This window comes from Oncorhynchus nerka, linkage group LG14 (assembly GCF_034236695.1).
Source record: "Oncorhynchus nerka isolate Pitt River linkage group LG14, Oner_Uvic_2.0, whole genome shotgun sequence".
NCBI classification, from domain to species: Eukaryota; Metazoa; Chordata; class Actinopteri; order Salmoniformes; family Salmonidae; genus Oncorhynchus; species Oncorhynchus nerka.
Window position 1 is genome coordinate 44,416,187 of NC_088409.1, and position 13,693 is coordinate 44,429,879.

Consider the following 13,693-nt stretch of genomic DNA (forward strand, 5'->3'; position numbering starts at 1 on the left):
TGGTGACCTACAAACAAGCAAGATTTCTGGCTCTCACAGACTTGTAACTTCTTCTTTCAGAGGCTCCTCTGTCCTCCACTCGTTACCTGTATTAATGGCACCTGTTTGGACTTGTTATCAGTATAAAAGACACCTGTCCACAACCTCAAACAGTCACACTCCAAACTCCACTATGGCCAAGATCAAAGAGCTGTCAAAGGACACCAGAAACAAAATTGTAGACTTGCACCAGGCTGGGAAGACTGAATCTGCAATAGGTAAGCAGCTTGGTTTGAAGAAATCAACTGTGGGAGCAATTATTAGGAAATGGAAGACATACAAGACCACTGATAATCTCCCTCGATCTGGGTTAGGGTTACGCAAGATCTCACCCCGTGGGGTCAAAATGATCACAAGAACGATGAGCAAAAATCCCAGAACCATACGGGGGGGCCTAGTGAATGACCTGCAGAGAGCTGGGACCAAAGTAACAAAGCCTACAATCAGTAACACACTACGCCGCCAGGGACTCAAATCCTGCAGTGCCAGGCGTGTCCCCCTGCTTAAGACAGTACATGTCCAGGCCCATCTGAAGTTTGCTAGAGAGCATTTGGATGATCCAGAAGAAGATTTGGAGAATGTCAGATGAAACCAAAATATAACTTTTTGGTAAAAATTCAACTCGTCGTGTTTGGAGGACAAAGAATGCTGAGTTGCATCCAAAGAACACCATACCTACTGTGAAGCATGGGGGAGGAAACATCATGCTTTGGGGCTGTTTTTCTGCAAAGTGACCAGGACGACTGATCCGTGTAAAAGAAAGAATGAATGGGGCCATGTATCGTGAGATTTTGAGTGAAAACCCCCTTCTATCAGCAAGGGCATTGAAGATGAAACGTGGCTGGGTCTTTCAGCATTACAATGATCCCAAACACACCGCCCGGGCAACGAAGGAGTGGCTTCGTAAGAAGCATTTCAAGGTCCTGGAGTGGCATAGCCAGTCTCCAGATCTCAACCCCATAGAAAATCTTTGGAGGGAGTTGAAAGTCCGTGTTGCCCAGCAACAGCCCCAAAACATCACTGCTCTAGAGGAGATCTGCATGGAGGAATAGGCCAAAATACCAGCAACAGTGTGTGAAAACCTTGTGAAGACTTACAGGAAACGTTTGACCTCTGTCATTGCCAACAAAGGGTATATAACAAAGTATTGAGATAAACTTTTGTTATTGACCAAATACTTATTTTCCACCATAATTTTCAAATAAATTCATTAAAAATCATACAATGTGATTTTCTGGATTTTTTTTCTGATTTTGTCTGTCATAGTTGAAGTGTACCTATGATGAAAATTACAGGCCTCTCTCATCTTTTTAAGTGGGAGAACTTGCACAATTGGTGGCTGACTAAATACTTTTTTTGCCCCACTGTAGCCTGTCTTCTCTTGAGAGCAAGGTCTGCCTTTCTCATTAGCAAGGCTATGCCCACTGAGTCTGTACATTGTCAAAAAATTGTCAAAAGTTTGGGTCAGTTACTGTGGTCAGGTATTCTGCCACCGTGTACTCTCTGTTTAGGGCCAAATAGCAATCTAGTTTGCTCTGTTTTTTAGTTAATTCTTTCCAATGTGTAAATTAATTATCTTTTTGTTTTCTCATGATTTGGTTGGGTCTAATTGTGATGCTGTCCTGGCGCTCTGTGGGGTGTGTTTGTGTTTGTGAACAGAGCCCCCGGACCAGCTTGCTTAGGGGACTCTTCTCCAGGTTAATCTCTCTGTAGGGGATGGTTTTGTTATGGAAGGTTTGGGAATCGCTTCCTTTTAGGTGGTTGTAGAATTTAACGTCTCTTTTCTGGATTTTGATAATAATAATAAGCCTAATTCTGCTCTGCATGCATTATTTGGTGTTCTACGTTGGATATTTATGCAGAATTCTGCATGCAGAGTCTCAATTTGGTGTTTTTCCCATTTTGTGAATTCTTGGTTGGTGAGCGGACCACAGACCTCACAACCATAAAGGGCAAAGGGTTCTATAACTGATTCAAGTATTTTTAGCCAGATCCTAATTGTTATATAGAATTGTATGTTCCTTTTGATGGCATAGAATGCCCTTCTTGCCTTGTCTCTCAGATCGTTCACAGCTTTGTGGAAGTTACCTGTAGCGCTGATGTTTAGGCCAAGGTATGTATAGTTTTTTGTGTGCTCTAGGGCAACGGTGTCTAGATGGAATTTTTATTTGTTGTCCTGGCGACTGGACCTTTTTTGGAACACCATACATTTGGTCTTACTGAGATTTACTGTCAGGGCCCAGGTCTGGCAGAATCTGTGCAGAAGATCTAGGTGCTGCAGTAGGCCCTCCTTGATTGGTGACAGAAGCACCAGATCATCAGCAAACAGTAGACATTTAACTTCAGATTCTAGTAGGGTGAGGCTGGGTGCTGCAGACTTTTCTAGTGCCCTCGCCAATTTGTTGATATATATGTTGAAGAGGGTGGGGCTGAAGCTGCATCCATGTCTCACCCCACGGCCCTGTGGGGAGAAATTTGTGTTTTTGCCTATTTTAACCGCACACTTGTTGTTTGTGTACATGGATTTTATAATGTCGTATGTTTTCCCCCCAATACCCCCTTTCCATCAATTTGTATAGCAGACCCTCATGCCAAATTGAGTCGAAGGCTTTTTTTAAATCAACAAAGCATGAGAAGACTTTGCCTTTGTTTTGGTTTGTTTGTTTGTCAATTAGGGTGTGCAGGGTAAATACGTGGTCTGTCGTACGATAATTTGGTAAAAAGCCAATTTGACATTTGCTCTGTACAGTTTTCACTGAGGAAAAATTACGAGTCACTGTTAATGATAATGCAGAGGATTTTCCCAATGTTGCTGTTGACGCATATCTCACGGTAGTTATTGGGGTCAAATTTGTCTCCACTTTTGTGGATTGGATCTCTCGCTCTCTCTCTCTCTTGCTCTCTGTCTCGACCTCCTCCTCTCTCTTTCTAATTACTTCAGACAAACTGGTGCACAGAGGTCCTGAGCAACTAGCCACTGTGCTGAGATCAGATTCCTACATTAACACAATGGGTAGAAAGGTCATGGAATACAATCATTAGAAGAAACACACTGTATTAGAATGACTTTAGTTGCCTAAACATTGATATCACTGTCCAAGTAGATACATAATGCAAATTGAGATGAATTAGAAGCTGGAATTGTTATGGAGCTTCAAAGGGATACTGTGTACTTAGAGCTACACAAATGCACATAGACACGCGCACACACACACACACACACACACACACACACACACACACACACACACACACACACACACACACACACACACACACACACACACACACACACACACACACACACACACACACACACACACTCCTCTCTCACATATGAGGGGAGGCGGTCCAACCCGCTCTCCTAAAAAACAAGCATCATCACTAGTGTCTTTGTTTCTTCCCATCCCACTCCTCCCCTTATGATCGCTGACGTGGTCACTTTTTCCTTCCATCCTAAAAAACGAGTACAATTGTTATTTGTTTCGCTCATCTTTCCTGGTGATGTGTTTTTGTTGTTCAGTTTCAGGCACAGGCTTATTGAGATGAGGCCTTATGAGTGCATTCTCTTGCATTCTCTTGGAAGACGTCTGTTACAAATGCCAATGTCCACAACCACCCATAGAGGAGGAATGGTCTATACTGTGTGCACTCCCAACAGAGAGTCAGTCTGGTGCGGAGCTTCACCCTAAATGACCCTTTGGGTCCACTTCTATACCCAGCCATACCATAACCTCATCATAATTCACTCAATAGCCTCTCTTATAGTAGAACTCAATAGTAATCTTGAAACAGCCTATTTCAAACATTGTTATCTATAGATTCTATGACGAATGCAGTCTACCACAGAGATTTGCATGTTTTGCACTGGAGAGGCTGATAGTGGTGAACCAATTCCTTCTTGCATCTTTCCTTTGTTAGTTAAACAGAATGTGTCTTGGTTTAGCTACCAAATAACAGACTGGGGTCAGTGTATTATCAGTGAGGGCCAATCTACTGTATGTGTCCAATGAGTACACAGCTTGGTATTGTTTCACATGAGTCCTGCTTAGCCTGTCTGTATGGGTGTGTAGTCAGGTCTCTTACTCAGCCCACTGTTGTTCTAACACAGTTCACTGTAGTCTAGTTAGAGCTCTGCTCTAGTGGAAACAGGGCTAGTGACTCATGCCCTTTGTGTCCATTCAGATAAAGTGCGGCCGCAACTCAACCAGGAAGCCAGATGTGCCTTATGTGTTAATTTCAGTTCACTTCTCGTTTACCTTTTCAGAGTCGGTCAGGCCTGCACAACACCACATGTTATGCCTAACTCTCTCTCTCTTGTCCTTTTTCTCTGTCACACACTGACATGCATTTCTACTGTACTTTCTCAATGGCTCATTTTGCACTTTCTAAAATCATTGTCCTACTATCTCTCTTTTGGCCCGTGCATTTTCCCCTTCTCTCTGTAATACAGTTTACATTTCCAATGGACTTTTTTAAAGGCTCAGTTTATTTTCTTCTTGGACAATCCTTCTAAACTCCCACTTTCTCCTTGGTGCTAATTCCATTTACCCCAACTCCTTCAGTAGTCTGCATTTATCTCCTGCTTGTGCTTGCCCCAACATCCCTACACCGGCCCTGTGGTTTTGGGTCCGGAATGAGTGTTTGTGGTCAGGCTCACCTCAGTCAGCCATAGAACAGCGGGAGTCCAGTTTCCTCAACCCTGCGGTAGCAGCTAGTTAATCCTGTCATCACGTTTACACCGACACACACTGCCTGTGGTTAGCAGCCCTTAGTCATGGGAAAAGATGAATCATCTGATCGTTAGAATAATAAACGGCGTGTTAGAATTGTTAGAATCGTTATGACTACTCTCCGGCATCAACTCCAAGCTCCCTCCACAAGCTCCAAATGGTTCAAAGCTCTGCAGCCTGACTCACCCACACTAAGTCCTGGGAGCACATTACCCCTGTCCTCCGAGTTCTCCATCGGCAATAAAGCAATAAACTCTTCGAAAAAAAGGTGCTCACAACAACCAAAAAGGGTTATTCGGTTGTCCCCATAAGAAGGTTCTAAATGGAAGCCAAAAGAGCTCTACCTGAAACCAAAAGGGGTTCTTCAAAGGGTTCTCCTATGGGGACAGCCGCAGAACACATTTGGAAACCTTTTTTGTGAACACTACAAAGACACTCCTCTCCACTATACTGAGCACCACCTGGCACAAACCCTTATCCTACCCCTTACCCTAAACCAGGTTCGTATCCTAACCCCAATCCCACCCTTACCCTAAACAGGGTTCGTATCCAAACCTCAACCCTGCCCTCCCCATACACTGATACATCACACTCTTTCCCTTCCTTGAGCCCACCCCTCTCTTTGTTCATGTTTTTGTTTAGTCTGATGTTGTTTTGTTTTGATTCCTTTTTTATGCTTAATTTCTACAATTGTAAAGCGACTTTGGGTCCTTGAAAAGCGCCATATAAGTCCCATGTATTATAATTATTATTACGTTACATGTTACACATTTTTAATACCGGTATATCGTTTTACCAAACACATTTTACAGAACATGATTTTGTGGTTACATTGTTTCAAAATAAACATTCTGGTTTTGGTAGGCTGGAGACGAGGGCAACAAGAGAATGGCCATAACCTAGTCTCAACAAGTCAAACCATTGTTTCTGAAATAGTACCTATACCTACAACTATGTGAAAGACTGGAAATTGAGGCTAGTCATAACCCAGATGGTGTCTATTCTCTCCCTGAGCTCCACAGGTTCCAGGCTCAGGCTGCACCACCCAGTGTCTTCCCCCAGTGAGAGAGAGGGGTTGGGTTGGGCAGGGCAGGAGCTCTGCTGCAGAGCCTGCAGGGTCCTGGATGTTCTAATGCAATATTCAAATGTTGCCTTGGTCTGATGCTGCAGTGCCCTGCTGGCTGTCGTGAACCTGTCCGCTCTCATATCCATCCATATTGACTCACACATTCTCAACTCTGCTCGGGCGCTTTGGAAAGAACTATGAATATCCACGCACACGTGTGTGTGTGTGTGTAAGTTCTGACATATGGATATGTGTGCGGAGTGTACAAATATACACTGAGTGTACAAAACATTAGGAACACCTGCACTTTCCTTGACAGGCTGACCAGGTGAATCCAGGTGAAAGCTATGATCCCTTATTCATGTCACCTGTTAAAGCCACTTCAATAAGTGTAGATGAAGGGGAGGAGACAGGTTAAAGAAATATTTACATCTTGAGAGACAATTGATACATGGATTGTGTATGTGTGCCATTCAGACAGTGAATAGGCAAGACAACATATTTCAGTGCCTTTGAACAGGGTATGGTAGTAGGTGCCAGGCACAACCAGTTTAAGTGTGTCAAGAACTGCAGCCCTCTAGGTTTTTCACACTCAATCAACAGTTTCCCACGTGTATCAAGAATGGTCCACCACCAAAAAGGACATTCAGCCAACTTGACACAACTGTGGGAAGCATTGGAGTCAACATGGGCCAGCATCCCTGTGGAACGATTTCAACACCTTGTAGAGTCCATGCTCCGATGAATTGAGGCTGTTCTGAGGGCGAAAGGGGGTGCAACTCAATATAAGGAAGGTGTTCCTAATGTTTTGTACACTCAGTGTGTGTGTGTCTGTGTGTGTTCTTGAGACTGTGATAGACTTTCTAATTGGTGATATCAGAAGCTCATGTTTTCTGAAAATAAATATCCAGAGGAATGGTGATATACAGCTCATATCAAAACTGACCTTGGAGCAGGCACGACTGAGGTAAACTGTCTCCCCCTCATCCTTGGCCTTGAGGATGAAGTCATAATTCCAGCAGACGTTCCTCAGCGAGCCCATCATGACAACAAGGGGGTCAACGAGGCCCTCTAGTGGATATTAGTATAATTCAACGTCTCAACATCAAGTTGGCTGGAAAACTTTGCGCATAGAGACCACTGACAGAAATCATCTCTATTTTATTCTCCAAATCCTTGGGGGCAGAAGAAATACACACCCATAAATACCAAGATTTAGAGTGAGAGTCCAATACTTTCAAGTGCCAAATTACATGGAATATAATATGAGGCATACAGGGCTATAATAGCTCTCACTACTTCTTAACCTTCCTCCCGCTTTAATCTTCAAAGCCTAAGCTCTCTCTCTCATCTCTGTAGGTATACCAGATGTGGCATTATAGCATAATCCCTGAGCACACCTCTCATGGTACTGAGGAAAGAGTTATGGGTCAACCCAGCAGCCAGAGGTCTGCCCGGTGGCATAAACAGAGGAACACCTTGGAAACCTCTGCTTTACGGTCTCCAAATTAGCAACTTCCTCAATTGACAGACCAAACTCCATCAGTTCTCAGACCAAACGCTTATATGGTCTTCCTCGGCAAACGGAGTCTGCCACTGTCAGGTCCTCAGTTTGAGCTTTTGAGAATGAGCTGTAGATACCTCATTTGATCTCTTGCAAGGGACAGATATGATGATCATGTAACATCACTACACACCATACAGCTCACAATATAACTTAACTGGAAAGCGTTCAGTCTTTGTTATTCTATGAGTTCATGCAGAGATGTGAAGAGATGTAAACGCTAGTAAAAAGGCAGTTCTGAAGTCACAGCTGAGAAATGTAGCCTGCTTGGGCAGGTAGTGCCATCTTCAGGTAGAAATATGCCAGTGCACCTATTCACATGGACTTTTATTGGATTTAGGGAGGCAGTGTTAACAAACCAGTAACAACCATTGGCATTTGAACTGTATTAGATTAGAAAATGACCTTTTGGGGCCTTATTTGAGAAACCACACCACAGTCCTTCTTGCTTAATTGTGTGCATGATGTGTGGTCGTGAATAAATGTTTGTGTATATGTGTGCGTGTCTGTGAGATAGAGAGAGTGAATAGATGTGTATGAGATTAGAAATGGGGTGTTGAATAGAGTCTAATAGCTGTAATTACATGCTGCAGTGGAGAGCAGAGCAAGTGGGCGTGAGACACACCTCTCATTCTGCAAACAAATGAATGCCAGAATGCATCATAATCTGTCTCATTCAGTTAGGGGCTTATGCAAATTAAATGTTCTTTCTATCTGTTGCCATTGTCTTATATAACCTGCATTTTCAGTTACCCAGTCAGTACAGTGCAGTATTGAGACAGATCTTGCTATAAATCACAAGGAGACAATAATTGACAAAAACATACAGAAATTTCCCCAAGCTGTCCCAATTTGTGATCTGTTGACAGACAATGATTACTCCTTGTACACTTTAGCGCTAATGCTAACCTGAGGCTAATATAGTATCACGCAACTCTTGTTATAATACAGTAGCTTAGCTGCTGGCACAGAGCCATAATATAAGCCATACTGTATATGTATACTGAACAAAAATATAAACGCAACATGCAACAATTTCAACGATTTTACTGAGTTACAGTTCATATAAGGAAATCTGTCAATTTAAATACATTCATTAGGCCCTAATCTATGGATTTCACATGACTGGGCAGGGGCGCAACCGTGGCTGGGCCTGGGAGGGCATAGGTCCACTCACTTGAGAGCCAGGCCCACTCACTGGGAACCAGTGCCAGCCAATCAGAATGAGTTTTTCACCACAAACGGGCTTTATTACAGACAGAAATACACCTCAGTTTCATCAGCTGTCCGGGTGGCTGGTCTCAGATGATCCAGCAGGTGAAGAAGTCGGATGTGGAGGTCCTTGGCTGGCGTGATTACACATGGTTTGTGGTTGCGAGGCTGGTTGGACGTACTGCCAAATTCTCTAAAACGACATTGAAGGTGGCTGATGGTAAATGAACATTCAATTCTCTGGCAACACCTCTGGTGGACATTCCTGCAGTCAGCATGCCAATTGCACGCTCCCTCAAAACTTGAGATATCTGCGGTATTGTGTTGTGTGGCAAAACTGTTCATTTTATAGTGGCCTTTTATTGTCCCCAGCACAAGTTGCACCTGTGTAATGATCATGCTTCTTGATATGCCACACATGTCAGGTGGATGGATTATCTTGGCAAGGGAATATTTCTGGGATATTTAATTTATTTTCATGAAAACAACACTTTACATGTTGTGTTTATATGTCTGTTGAGTATACATTAACTAGGCTTTGTAGTCATGGGATAAATACCAGGAGGCCTCTATTACTCTCTAAGAACCATCCCTGTTGTGATAAAGTGCGTCTCGGTGAGAGGTGTAGGAGTCAGGCGCAGGAGAGCAGGGATTTTTTTGAGAAGCGTGTTTAATGTAGATATCTGTGCACATAGTCCACCAATACAAAATTGGCCCAGATGAATGTCCAAACAACGCGCTCGAAGGAATGCAAACTCGTGTCAGTACACGGAGGAACAACCACAGTTCCGACACTACCTACACATACATCAATGCGAAAACAATAAACAGCATAGAATACTGAACGCTAACACTCACAAGCTTAATCCTGCACGAATTACGGCAGGTAACAGGTGCCCTATATACCCACAGAAATCAAAGCAATTGAAACCAGGTGTGAAAAGGAACACAGACAAAACAACCAAGAAAAGAAAAAGGGATCGGTAGTGGCTAGTAAACCGGCGACGCCGAGTGCCGAGCACGCCCGAACAGGAGAGGAGTTACCTTCGGTAGAAGTCGTGACACCTGTGAACCTTAATGGGAAATTATATGAATTGGTATGCTAATGGTTATATACTGTAACTGAACAGATATTATAGGTTAATGGGGAAATGTATTCTACATTGGAAGAACAACTCAACCCTATTAAGTAGGGTTGCAAAGGGTCTGAAACTTTCTGGGAAATTTCCGAGAAATGTTACATGGGAAGCTAAGCCTGGGAATTTGGGGACTTTTGCTTAAATTCACCAAAAAAAGTTAGCTTATAACAGGGAACCTTTTTTGAGGGATACAGGTAAGGCAATTCTAGGTCTTGTGGCATATTTTGGTTAAACTATCCCCAATTCAATGGAATTGCAACCCTCTGCATGCACAGTGCATTCTTCCATCACTGGTACAGCTGATTCTCAAGATCTTGCACACTAATGCGATGCTATTGAGCCCACACTACTACACTGTCTGAGCCAAGGACTACATGCTTTCTGGTAAGTTTTGATTACAATACAGTGTGGGGTGAATATATTTTATATTACTTAAATGATTTTATGTTAACTAGTAAATAGTAGCCTAGAGCAAAGTGTGTTTAAATGATTTCTAACTTGTTAACAACTTTTACTAGTTAGGTTTTGCTACCATTGGGGTTTTAGCTTGCTTGAGCCTGCTAACTGAGGAGTGTTAATTCACCTGTTTCCATACATGTTTCATTTTAAAACATTTATCTTACAAAGGAGTTGTTTAATCTATCTGCTTAACTATTTATCTGTACATGGAGTTGTATTTGTTAGTTTTTTACTCATTTTTTTCTAATCTTTACAGGAAAATGCCACGGGCACTATCTGATGTGTGGAGACATTTCACTGCAGCTAATATAGTAAAGCTGTGTACATTTGTAAATACTGTGCCAAATCATATGTAAAGAATGCAACAAAGACGCAGAATCATCTGGTCAAGTGCATAAAGTTCCTTCAGCGCTCACAACAGCAACCTCTGACAAAAGTCCCTCTACTTCTATTCGAGGTGAAAATAATGAATCAGACACCTTATCAATAGCAACAGCTCATGGTCTTCCTGGAATCAGATGTTTTTTTTTTACTTAATGGAGGAATGTAGTCAGAGAAATGCTGATAAATGTCTTGCTCGAGCTGTGTATGCAACTTGTTCACCTCTGATACTCACAGGCAATGTGTATTGGAAGATATTTCTGAATGTTCTTCGCCCAGCATACACCTCTCCAACCAGACATGCTTTATCTACTAATTTGCTGGATGCAGAGTTCAACAGAGTTCAAGTGAAGGTCAAGCAAATCATAGAGAAAGCAGACTGTATTGCAATCATCTCTGATGGGTGGTTGAATGTTTGTGGGCAAGGAATAATTAACTACATCATCTCCACCCCTCAACCAGTATTCTACAAGATCACAGACACAAAGGACAACAAACACACTGGTCTCTACATTGCAGATGAGCTGGAGGCAGTCATCAATGACCTTGGACCACAGAAGGTATTTGCACTGATGACAGACAATGCTACGAACATGAAGGCTGCTTGGTCTAAAGTGGAGGAGTCCTACCCTCACATCACAACCATTGGCTGTAATGCTCATGCATTGAATCTGCTCCTCAAGGATATTATGGCACTAAAAACAATGGATACACTCTACAATAGAACCAAGGAAATGGTTAGGTATGTGAAGGGTCATCAAGTTATAGCAGCAATCTACCTCACAAAGCACAAAGTGAGAAGAATAAGAACACCACATTGAAGCATCCCAGCAACACCCGTTGGGGTGGTGTTGTCATCATGTTTGACAGTCTCCTGGAGGGGAAGGAGTCTCTCCAATAAATTGCCATATCACAGTCTGCCGATATGGACAGCCCCATCAAGAGGATCCTCCTGGATTATGTATTTTGGGAGAGAGTGGTAAGCAGCCTGAAACCCCTGATGTTCAGACTCTGCTTGTAGATGTAAGAGAAAAATCCCTACTGCCCTGCCCACTTCACTGTTGCTCCAAGCAGAGGAAACTGCAGTTCTGAAATACATCAAAAAACATGAAGACTTCTGCCCGAAGCCCATACATGCCTCAGCGTACATGTTGGACCCCAAGTACGCTGGCAAGAGCATCCTGTCTGGTGCAGAGATCAACAAGGCCTATGGTGTCATCACTACCGTGTCTCGCCACCTTGGCCTGGATGAGGGCAAGGTTCTTGGCAGTCTGATGAAGTACACTTCCAAGCAAGGGCTTTGTGATGGAGATGCAATATGGCAGTTGTGCCAACATATCTCCTCAACCACCTGGTGGAAGGGACTTTGTGGATCTGAGGCTCTTTCCCCTGTTACTTCCATCATCCTCCAAATCCCACCAACATCAGCCGCATCAGAGCGCAACTGGTCCTTGTTTGGGACATACACACCAAAGCACGCAACAGGCTGACCAATACAAGGGTTGAAAAATTGGTGGCCATCCAGGGCAAATTTGAAGCTTTTGAGCCTGACAACGAGCCATCCTCAACAAGGTTGGAAAGTGAGAGTGAAGATGAGGCCTCAGAGTCTGATGTTCAAGAGGTGGACATTGAGGAGGTCCATGGAGAAGACTTGGAAGCCTGAGAGGAAGACAACCAAAGCTTTTGTTTCTAGACTATAATTTTACAGATGTATGTTGAAAACATTTTTGGGAGATGCGATGGATCATTGGGGATCATTCAATATTCCCTTTCTATTGCTGTTCAGTGAAAACCTCCCATGTGAAGAGTCAACTCATTTAATTAAAGTTCAATACGTATCTAAATTGTTTTTAAAATTTCTATTGGAAGGATTTAATCATTTGCAATTATAAAATGTTTATGTTTCTGTCTTCATATGATATGGTAAATATATCCAATGAAAAAAAAACATCTATTTTTTAATGGTATTAATATTAATTTCCATATATTGCCGTTAATTCTCATATATTCCCGTTAATGCCCATATATTCTTGTTAATTCCCACAGAAAGATTCCACCTCTGAATATTCCCCAAAATGTGCAACCCTACTCTTAAGAGATAATTTGAACTTCCAAAATGTTCCCTTTACCCAAATCCAGATAGCAGATGTTCTGAAAGAGCTGCAAAACCTGGACCCGTACAAATCAGCTGGGCTTGACAATCTGGACCCTCTATTTCTGAAACTATCCGCCGCCATTGTCGCAACCCCTATTACCAGGCTGTTCAACCTCTCTTTCATACCGTCTGAGATCCCCAAGGATTGGAAAGCTGCCGCAGTCATCCCCCTCTTCAAAGGGGGAGACACACTGGAACCAAACTGTTACAGACCTATATCCATCCTGCCCTGCCTATCTAAGGTCTTCGAAAGCCAAGTCAACAAACAGGTCACTGACCATCTCGAATCCCACCGTACCTTCTCCGCTGTGCAATCTGGTTTCCGAGCCGGTCACGGGTGCACCTCAGCCACTCTGTCAATCACCATATTCTTATCGGCAGACTCAGTAGCCTCGGTTTTTCTGATGACTGCCTTGCCTGGTTCACCAACTACTTTGCAGACAGAGTTCAGTGTGTCAAATCTGAGGGCATGCTGTCCGGTCCTCTGGCAGTCTCTATGGGGGTGCCACAGGGTTCAATTCTCGGGCCGACTCTTTTCTCTGTATATATAATGATGTTGCTCTTGCTGCGGGCGATTCCCTGATCCACCTCTACGCAGACGACACCATTCTATATACTTCCGGCCCGTCCTTGGACACTGTGCTATCTAACCTCCAAACGAGCTTCAATGCCATACAACACTCCTTCTGTGGCCTCCAACTGCTCTTAAACGCTAGTAAAACCAAATGCATGCTTTTCAACCGTTCGCTGCCTGCACCCGCACACCTGACTAGCATCACCACCCTGGATGGTTCCGACCTTGAATATGTGGACATCTATAAGTACCTAGGTGTCTGGCTAGACTGTAAACTCTCCTTCCAGACTCATATCAAACATCTCCAATCGAAAATCAAATCTAGAGTCGGCGTTCTATTTCGCAACAATGCCTCCTTCACTCACGCCGCC